General features: G+C 44.0%; 1 pseudogene; it reads right to left on the minus strand.

Annotated features, from left to right (window-relative positions):
• Nucleotides 1–445: 445 nt before the first annotated feature.
• On the minus strand, nucleotides 446–3421 carry LOC123087035 (disease resistance protein RPM1-like; annotated as a pseudogene).
• Nucleotides 3422–11348: the final 7927 nt, after the last annotated feature.

Below are 11348 nucleotides of genomic sequence, written 5' to 3' on the forward strand. Positions count from 1 at the left end.
GTCCTGGGACATGAACAGCTGTGTCGCATGCACAGCGTGAGTTCTTCACCTGCAACCACTTGATGCAAGCCGGCATGGAAGGCGGTCGTCAGTACCCCGAGCAGATCATTGTCTCTGCATCAGATCCTTTCGCTCCTGCCAAGAATCCATCAGTCACAAGTCATGATTAGGCAAATTTTCATGCCGTGGCTGTGAACTGTTCCACATGCATGGATATGCCAATTTAGCGGAGGAAAATTGTACCAGCTAAACTTCTCCGACAACCTTGATCGTTTTGCACGCGTTTAATGAGAACTCCGATAGACAAGCACTTAAAAAGAAACATAAAATTTTCATCGGCAAGGTGCCATGGATCCATCCTTGGATTGATACTTCATCAGAGCAATAATAGCAAAAATACAAATTCAGAACATACCCAATGCTGCACTAGGTAGTAAAATGCAGAGTTTTGCCGATGATGACAAGTAGCCCCATCTTTTTGAAGCTGTGGGCCCCATATTGAAGTCAAAGCAGGCCTTAGACCATTTCTAGGATATTTAGTTAGAGTGAATCACCACCATGGCGCCTTAACCATTAGGCAGATATCCCCTAAAGCCATTTGTGAAACTTTGACGAGTTGACTGACCCCACTGGTTATGTGACTGCATCCGTCTTGAAAGACTCTTGAACATTTGATAGGTTGATATAAATTGTTTGCTCCAACAATCGTGCATTATGCCAGAAGTTCTTTACAACTATAATACGCTGACCATCTTGATGATTTACCCTATGACCTTTCCAATATGGTATCTTCTCTATGAACTTACTTGGCATCTGAAACAACTCCACATTTTCCAGATGTATGGGGTTCTCGATGCTTCGGGGTATCTCGGTGAGTTCAAGACATAGGCCAAGCGTCAGTAGACGTAAATCTGCAAGGCTGTCCTTTTGAAATTCTATGCTGGTAAGGTTAGGCAATCCCTGTAGGTTTAGTTGTCTAAGGACTAGAAAACAACCTGCCGGAAAGGTCAAGCTACTCTCGTTGCATGCATTGATGAGACTAAGGTGCAACAGACTGGGAACTGACGAGAGTAGCGCAATTGAATCTTCTCCAAGTTTAGATGAATGCAAATGCAAATGTATGAGGTTGGTAAGAGAACCAAACCACGATGGTAGCTTATCCCTTGCCAACTTTCCATTTACATTGAGGGTTTTAGCTTCACTGGTGCTGGAGAAAATGACTCCAAGTCCAATGTTACATTAGCATCGGAATTGATTATTCCCAAGCGCAGAAGGCAGCTCATTTTGGATATTGCTAAGGGAAAATCGATAAGAATTCTCTGGTCTACTCCAGATAGCTCTAAGCTCCTCATCTGTTCCAAGCTTTCTAAGGATTTGACCACCTTCTGATCAGCTTGAACATATTTAAGAGTCTGCAGGCATTTGAGATTTTCAAGCCCATCTGGAAGAGAAACTGTTGTACCAGGTTCCGGTTCCATAAAATCTGTGGTTCCACGTGTAAATAATATCAGGTGCTGGAGGTTCTTCCGTTTGGTTATGATACTTGGTAATACCTTGATACTGGACCATTTGGCATCTAAAGTGTGCAAATCACGTAGTCTCCCCAGTTCTTTCAGTAGTTCTTCAATGTAGGTGGAGCGTACGCCAAGGTACCACAGATTTGGAAGATTGGCCACTGCACTAGGCAGTTTACATGCCTTAACGTACCAAAGATTTAGCACAGTTAACAATCTAAAATGAGAAAATAGTGCAACATCTAGGTCTGATCTAAGCACATAGAAGGAGCGAAGTGAGGGCATATTTGGAGTTGACTGATGGTCATTTTTGCACTGGTAAAGTGTACGATAACGGATTTTCTGTTTTAAGTCCACCCCTGCACTTGTAGATAACTGAAAGTATCCATCTTCTTTTGATCTATATGCAACAATCTCCCTGATCAGGTCGTGAATGTGTAACCGCTTTGCACGCCCAAACTCATTTTTCAACTTGACAAGCAACAAGTTCCGTTGCACTAGCTCGTTCACGTAACCATCCGCGACCTCCTCCATGGAGACATGCCCAGTTTCCACTATCAAACCTTGTGCTATCCACTCTCTGATAAGAATCTTCCTTTTGACAAAGAAATCCATAGGGTATACACTGCAATAGAGGAAACATCTCTTCAGGCGGTATGGTAAGTCATTAATACTGAAATTCACTATGCTCGCCACTTGCCCAATTCCATGGTCATCTCTTTCATCCCACACAAGGCTATCATGGACGTTCTTCCAAGCAAACTCTGTTTTCTCCTTCAACAGAAGGAGGTTTCCAACCGATATAATCGCCAATGGCAGCCCACAACATTTTTGCAGTATCTTGAGAGCCCAATTCTGCAGGTGATATGGGCACTCCTGGTTTGCATTTTCCCTGAATGTGGTGCTACAAAATACAGACCATGCTTCATGTTCACGGAGCGGCTGCAACATGATGGTCCTGTTGTCTGATGCCAGAGCAGCCACTTCTTGATTGTGTGTGGTGATGACTACTCGGCTCCCGGTTTCACTGTCAAGCAATACACTACGGAGATGAAACCAGGCATCCGCATTCCAGATATCATCCAGCAAGAGGAAGTACCTTTTGTGAGCTAGATGCCCACGAAGAGCCTCGACTAGTCACCGCTAGTCCATCTCCTGTGTGTCCCCCAGCGCATTGTCTCGGACACCCCGATGAAGTTCCTTGATGATTCTCCTCATGAGGTCCTCAGTCGTGAAGTTCTTGGAGACGGTAACCCATGCGGTGCAATCGAAATTGCAGTTTGCAGCGATTTTCTTGTATACGTTAGTGGCAACAGTAGTCTTGCCAACACCGCCCATCCCGCAGACCGCGACTATTACCCGCCACGGGTCGGTGTCCCTGATTTTCATCAGTAACCTTGTGTGCTCGGCAAAACCGGCAATTTTCCCTTCCTCCACGAAGTGCGCTGCCTCCGATATGTTCCGGCAGATACCGGCCACTGCAGGGGCTGAGCTTGACGCGGATGCCTCGGCCGGCCGGATGCCAAGCTGCTCCTTCACGGTGGACAGGGCGCGGAGCCTCTCCCTTGCCTTCCGCATGCACCTCAGGAGGGCGAACAGGGCTGCTACGTCAGCGCAGGCACGGACGAAGCGGACGCTCGAGAGAAAGGTATACTCGTCGGTGACGTCCTCGAGCTCGAAGCCGACGTGGCGAACCTGGTTGACCCATGCGTCGACGAGCTCGTCAGTGCCGCGGTGGGAGTCGGCGAAGCGGAGGAAGGCATGGAGGAGATCGAGGTCGCGCGCGCGGCGGCTATACCGGAGCGGATGGAGACGAAGGAGGCGAGGAAGATGGCCGTGCTGCGGCCCGTGCGGAGCAGCGCCACGACGACCTTGGCCGAGAGGGATATGGCGAGCAGCTCCGCCATGGCTCTGCTCGTAGTAGGGTGATACGACTTACGAGTCATATGAGGTTCAAATTCAACGACCGGTCGACGCGGGTATGGGAATAATTCGGATGGTCTCGAGCGCAGACAACGGACCGGCTCAACATTTGCGCCGGACGCATGCTGACCACGCGATTAAAGTCGATCACGCGTCCATGCGAGGCTGCAGCATGTGTCCATTTGGGCGGAAGGAAACAAATATCTCTGCCTCGCTTCTCCATTATCTACCCGAGTGCACTTTTCTGTAGTAGCGCGAGCTGCCTGGTACTCATTCTATTTCTTTTTAATCTGCATATAAGATTTGATCAAAGTTAAATTTTATAAAGTTTGATTAACTTTATAAAAAAATATCAACATCTAAAACATTAAAGCTATATGGTATGAAATTAATTTCATGATGCATCTCACAATATTGATTTCATATTCTGAATCTCAATGTTTTTTTCTATAAAGTTAGTCAAAGTTAACAATGTTTGACTTTGACCAAATTTTATATGCAGACTAAAAAATGGAGGGAGTACCCTATACCAGGTGCCGTTCATAAAGTATTCAGTGGCACCGAGGTACGTGCAATCGCTTTGCTCATTAGTAAAACAACGCTCTTAACTGGAATCCATTTGGGCCTACTCCTCCTGACATGCATCGGATTCCTAGCTGGGAGATATGTCCCTGTCAAAGTATTCGACTTTTTCTAGTTGGATCCTCTGTGCCTATGTTCTTTAGTAATATCTCATATTGGCCACAAGAGATCCTTGATAGCTTCAGCCTTCACTGCACGTCCACATGCCTGAGACATATTGGTGTGCTCCTATTTATGAGTAAGTACATGTTACAGGAGAGTCTCTGGCTAAGGGGTTGTTTGGTTGATGTCCTGGACATCGTGCCTGGCAAATTTGAGCGCCTGGCTCACGCGTGCGAAAGTGCAGCTTTGTGCCAAGCCTTGTTTGGCTTGTGACCATGCCTGGTGGTGAATAATGCATGTCACATCAGTGTATTTAGCTGTCTTTTCCTTCTCACATGCATGATTAGTACTCCCAGGCAACACCCAGGCGTCCTTTCTCGGTTGCCTAGATCAGGCTAGTGACTCTCTCCTACTTTCTAGACAGGCTAATGACGCATTGAGATTCTTAGGCCAGGCTAGCTTCAACTTATCCAGGCACCAACCAAACAAAGTACAGGCAGAACTTAGGCAAGCTTCAGGCCGGGCAAGTTTGCTCCAGGACAAGAACAAAACAGCCCCTAAATCCCTGTGCATGGAGAAGAAGACATCTGTCTCAACCTCCGTTCTTGGAGGCCTACTTTGTGGTCTTCAGATGCAAATCCCGGGTAAGCAGGTCTTTAGCATTGTTTCAGCTTTTACAAGGAGGCCAACACCCGAACTTCTACGACGAAAGTGAACTTGTAGTCCAACAATGTTAAGAGTATATATCATCTGACAGGGTGCGCTGTCGCCGCCACCCTCAGCCCCGCCCCGCCGCGGTCGCTGCCGCTGGCCATGGCCCCGCCTCGCTGCGGCCGCCGCCCTCGGCACCGCCCTGCCGTGGCCGCCCAGGCCCCGCCCTGCCGTCGCCGGACCTAGATCCCATGGTGGCTGGCGATGTTGCCATGCGCGCCGCACTGGCGGGCTATGGCTCCTCCAAGTTCGCTTTTGAATTCTTTCATCTTGCTTCAACCTTTCTATTATTCATTGTTCTAGAGTGTCTCAACAATTCTGGCTGTGTTCCTCGTCGTCATTCTCAGCATTTGAAGACCAAATAAGAGTTTTCTAATAAATTATATTCGTTCTCTTGAAGATTCATGGTGCTAGCTTCATGCATCCTCTCAGTTGTTTCGAGTCGTCATAAATTTCTTTCATCACCGTCCCAAATCTTGTCATGAGTTGTTTTCGTTATGGATTCTCTGAAGCCCATCATTTCAGAAGAGTTATTCATTCTATAATTTTAGCTTTCATTCTCCTATTCTAAATTCAAGTCTCTTCATTCATCTCCAAATTCTTACTGCTACATCATTCAAGTATTCTCTAGTCATCTCGTGATCTCTTTGTTCTCTTGTATCTAAATTCCCTCAAGTATCTTCATTCATTTTCTAATTCGTCCCCGGTGATTCGTTCTCTTTTCTTCGTTCGTATCAAATTCTTATGACGGTTCTTTCAAGATTCCTCTTCCTTTTTATCATATCAATTCATTTGTTGTTTTCAAAATCGTACCGGTGGTCTGTTGAGTTTGTGCTATATCTCTCCTTAATACTTTTCAATGGTAATAAGTAGTATGCTAAATCCATTGCTTGTCATCAATTTAATTTGATGAAGGATGGACATATACTAGTTCTAATTCTTGTTTCCTCAAGGTAATTCAATTATTTCTTTTGGAGTTTGTTCATGATGAATGAATTCATAATTCCAAGTGATTTCATCTTCTCTTTTTTGTAGTTCCAAGTTTTATCGGTATCTCATCATAGAGCTTCTTCTCTTTTCTTTATCAGTGTTCGAAGGAAATCATCGCAATGTTTCATCTTGTTCTTTTCAACCTTCATTTCCTTCATATCATTTCTTTCATTTCAGAGTGTCTTCCCGAAGGTTCTTCATGGTGGTTTGTGAACGATTTCTTTCATTCTCGAAGTGCCCTTCAAGATTCTCCTCGAAGTAAAGATCTGCCAAGCTATGCTCGGAAATAAACATGGTGTTCAACACATGTTTGGTCTTGAGGAGTTCAAGCATGTTTCATCTTCCATTCAAGTGTGCAAATCCTTTCTACCTTGTCTTTCGAGCTGGTCGTATGTCATTATTGACAAATTTCCCATCGTGTTTCATGACTCATAGGTTGTCAAGAATGAGATATTAAACCCACCATTTTCTCTTCGTTCAGGAGTTCCTTTCAGCCCATCAATCTCTTTGTTGGAGTTATCTTGGGTTTGGTTTCACATAAATCCTTCCCTAAGGAATGTTGGCATTATGGTGTGTATTTGTGATTGAGGTTTTCTCTCTATCCTCTCGGTTAAAGAAGTTTTGCATCTCTCTATTGCTCTCAAGCATCATATTTTCTGCAAAAGGCAGGTTTTAACCTCAGAATTTTGGAATGTTTCCATAAGGCCATTTGAAGCATATCTATTGCTTGTTGACTATTTCAACAACTCCCTTCAACTCTTCTTCACAAGGATGCTCTTTCATGTTTAATTGTGTTAGAAGATGTTGGTTTCTCCTCCGTTCTTTTTGTCCCAAGTATCTAACTCAAATTCTTTTTCTAAGGAAGCATCGTGTTGGTGCACTTTCCCAAGTCCCTCGATGTTGCCAACTTCATGTTCTACCTATTATTTATATTTTAATCGGAATCTCATCCAGGTGCTTCCATTTTCTCAAGTTCATGTTCTATCCCTTGCTTCTCTTTAACTGGAGTGGTTTCAAATTCTTTCTCATCTTTGATGCCATCTGTTATGTCTTTCCAACCTCTAGGATTATTTGGTCTCACTCATTTGTCACAGAAGCAGCTTTATTTTACCTCTTTCTCTTCCTCTTCCTGTTCTCATTCCTAGGTCTCAGGGAGAGATCTCTTGTAAGTGGGGGTGATTTGTGGCAGCCCAAGACCGACGCTCCAGATGCCTCCCACTATTTCCCCTATAGACACATCAATTATTTGGTTGTGGCATTAATCGTCATATCATTTGCATTGCATCGACACTCAGTTGCCATCATTTTTTCAAAACTTGCATGCATCCGTAGTTGCCACTTCTCTCCGCTGTCTTTGTTGATCGTTCCGAGTCCAACCACAAACTTGCACATGCCCCCGGCATCGTTAAATAATTATTTTCAAAGTGGGATTAAAATATTCTCGTAATGGGTGAAAATTTTACGTGCAGTCTTAATATTATGTTAGTAGACCACCTGCCAAATTTCATCGCATTCGAAAGTCGTTTGGTACCCTAGCCATTAAACTATAGACACACTATATCCGGTTAAATATATGATGTTTTTGTAATAAAACTGGTTACTGGGCTACCCGACTTCCCTCTCATCTCGGCCCACCAAATCTACATAGCCCACCTAAACCTACCCTAACCCCCTCGACTCTAGAGCCTCCCGATTGTGATCGTAGGGCTCCAACAACCCCCCAAAACCCACAACCCTCCCCATCCCTGCCTATTTAAGCAACCCATACCCTGCATAATTTGGAACCCTACCCCTCTTCCTCATTTTTCATGTGTAGCCTCTCCATCGCCGCCACTTGTCCACCTTCTCCACCCTCGAGCCGTCGTGGCCCTGCGAGCCCATCGTAGACCTGCTCGAACCCATCTAGTCCCGAGCCAGCTCATGCGCCACCGCCATTAGTTCTCGCCTCCACCGCTCGCGCCCGTGCTCCCTTCACCCTACCGCCAGCTCTCCCTCGTGCGGGATCTCCCGTCGACTGGGGAGTTGCCAGAGACCGCTGCCGGAACAGGCCGACCTCACCGCCTCTTCTCCTTTTTCCTCCGTCTCTCTTCCTTTACACTCTAACCCTCTCTCTCTGTTGTTGCCATGGACGCTACCCAAGCTCGGAGGACACGCCGCCACATCACCTTGCCGCCGCCTCCGGCCAAATCTGGTGGCCACGACACCGCCCGATCCGTCCATCGATGCCGCAGCCGCGCCGAACCCTGCCATGGCCTCTGCTTCGCCCGCCGATACGCCCTCGTCCCAGGATCCACCAAGCCCTCCAAACAAACGACATCCGGAACCGCTCCATCCTACTTTTCCTGTGAGGTCAAATTTTTGCCTGTCCTTAGATTTTTTCACATCAGATTGCAATTTGTGATGGTAACTTTGTCCATTTTGTCTAATAGAAATAATCTTTCTATGAAAAGTGATCTACTCTCTCTGGGCTTTATGGTGGTTGCATTTGCATCCTTGATAGGATTCATCTACATATTGTAATCTCTGTTCCAAAAGTGCATCAAGTCATAATATGTTACATTGATCCTTGCCACCTATCCATAACTCATATGCATATGACTCCTTCACGTGTTTTGCACTATGAAATATTTATTTTAATGCCATTCCCATGGATGCCATGTCAAGTTTCTTTAGCATGTCTATTTCTTGCTCTTAGGTGGCTATCATGATATAAATACATTCCTGTTAACAGAAAGTTTCATTTTGTGAAAATCATAGTAATTAATAAATGCTTCCTATGAATTTGAGCATATGAAGTAAAATGAACATTGCAGTGTCTAATGCATGTACATATTTTTCATAAATATTGAAATTGGTTTACTTAATGATTAGTGCATCTCAATTCAGCATCATAATGTTACTGTTTTGCAAATCCCGAATTTTCCCGAAGTCTCTAAAACATAGCAAAACAAAGCATTTTGCATAACACATATTAAACTAACCTTGATGCTTATGAACCTGACCTTATATGAAAAGTGTAGCATGTTAAACCAACTATAAATGCAGATCCTTTTCATACATTTTAGCAACACCCATATTGATGTTCCGTTGCTCCCAAGTAGGCATCTTGTTGTTTTGGCAGATTACAATCAACACAAGTTGTTCAGGTATGTGATGGATGATGTTATATGTATCCAGTTTGCTTGACATTTTGTTCATGTAAACATACATGCATCTAAAATTGTAATTGTTTCATTCTAGGCAATGTGTTTGGTTACAACTATGGGAACACATTTGATTAACTGAAGAAATGATGGTTGCGATCCACTCTTTTAAGATGTCAAAGATTTTTGCACCAAAAATGGCGTTCAGATACTAAATATGGATGCCATCTTTAGTAAATCGGGAAAATCAAGAAAAGATGGGACAAAAAATGTCACTATTGATCATTTTTTCCATGTGGACACCTTCTTTGCTGTTATAGACTCCATCACCACAAAGGTTGATCATCATTTTAACGAGGTATCTTCAGAACTGCTCTAGAACTTCTCTTCTCTTGACCCTAGAGACTCATTTTATAGGTTCAATGTGAAAAAGCTTGAGAATCATACAGATTTATCAAGAGTATTTCTCTTAGTATGAATGTGAACATATAGAAGATAACCTTGAGATATTCATTATTTATACGAGAAGAATTGAAAACATGTCATGCTATTGCAAGCTTGGATAAAAAGATAGTTAAACTTGAACAATACATCATGTTTACTATGATTTATCACCTCATTGAGTTGGCCTTGCTAGTACCAGTAGTGATGAAAACAATTTAAAGAGCCTTCTCAGCAACGAAAATCCTTAAGACCGCGTTGCGCAGCATGATGTCTCGTGGTTGGCTTAGATATTCGGTAGTGTGTTACATTAAGCGAGGAGGGATATTCAAAAGTCTTCATCGCGGTAAAATTAAGAAAGATTTTCAGAAAGATGGTAGGGCATGACCATTGCCTGGGTCTTCTAAACATCATTGGAAGTTTCATTGTCCATATGTTTCCGATTAACGACTAAAATTTCTCGTTGTGTTGCATTAGTGGGATTTCATATGCCTCGTCGAGAATAGCTATGTTATGAACATGCTTGAGATTTATCATATTTGGTGAGAACTGCTAAAAAACAGGATGATTTGTATGCCTGTTTATGAATCTCGGAGGGTTATAAGCAAAATTTGACACTGGTGTATGATATTTTTTGTAGCTAGATACAATTTTTTAGTTGTTTGGATTTACATCTTTGAGGTTAGCTATAGTTGGTTTTTTAGCAAAAGCTAGATTTGGTAGAATTTATAAGAATAATATCCCAAATCAAGGGTAATTATTTTGGTATTGATTAACACCTATACATGGGCAAAAAATGTACAATGGTGGTCTACACGCGTCCTGTCCATCTATATGACAATGAACCCTAAAAAAATCTCCTTTCTTTTGAAATAAATCAATTTAAAATGTAGAAGTAATTTGACAACTAAAACATGACCCATGTCAACAAAAAATTGTCGGGTTTCCGTGGTGCCTGTCATGATTTTAAGATCAGCGGACCATGCATGTTGTCATGATCCAATATTAATTTATAGATGCGATCTTTGGACATTTGCTCTTTTCTGTAGTCACTACTAATTACAGGGCTTAAAAATATATATCATTTATGTCGTCGTTGCTCTTTTTATACTCTAACCTCACAGATTTCGTTTCACATCCTATCCTTACAAGTTTTCCTCGCCTTCGTTGTTCCTAACTAGTAAGTCCTAGACTTAGACACAAGTGGGTAATATTTGTCAAGCCTAGTGACACCATGGATACCATGGACGTCAAGTATCGTAATGACTTCGTCAAGAAGGTGAGGCAGGCGACCGTGGCGTCGGCAGTGGAAGGGTGAAGTACAAGGAGTGCGGCAGGAACCATGCGCTGGCTAGCGGTGGGCACGTTGTAGACGGTTGCGGGGAGTGAATGTTGTTTGGGGACCTCAACCCCGCTGATGCTTCGTCATACAAGTGAACGACCTGCGGATGACACCATAGCTTCCACCGCAAAGGTGATGACGGAGAGGTCGCCGCCACTGCTGCCCGGGCAGCAGCAGCGGCGACCTCTCCATCATCTTCTTGCGGTGCAAGATGTCGTGGAAACCGCAGGCCGCCCACTTGTAGGATGATGCGTCAGCAGGGTTCAGGTTCCCCAACGGCATCCACTCCCTGCAGCTGTCCACGACGCACCCACCGCTAGCTAGCGTGTGGTTCGTACCACACTCCTTGTACTTCACCCCTTCCATCGCCGGCGCCACGACCGCGTGCTTCACCTTCTTGTCGAAGCCCTTAGGGTACTTGACATCCATGGCCCCCCTGGTGTCACTCGGCTTGACAAAGATTACCCACTAGTGACTAAGGCTTGGATTTACTAGTTAGGATCAACGATGGCGAGTAAAACTCGTAAGGATAGGATGTGAAATGGAGTCTGTGAGTTTAGGGTATAAAAAGAGCAACAACGACTCTAAAGATATATATTA

Source organism: Triticum aestivum, chromosome 1B (assembly GCF_018294505.1).
Source record: "Triticum aestivum cultivar Chinese Spring chromosome 1B, IWGSC CS RefSeq v2.1, whole genome shotgun sequence".
Taxonomy (NCBI): Eukaryota; Viridiplantae; Streptophyta; class Magnoliopsida; order Poales; family Poaceae; genus Triticum; species Triticum aestivum.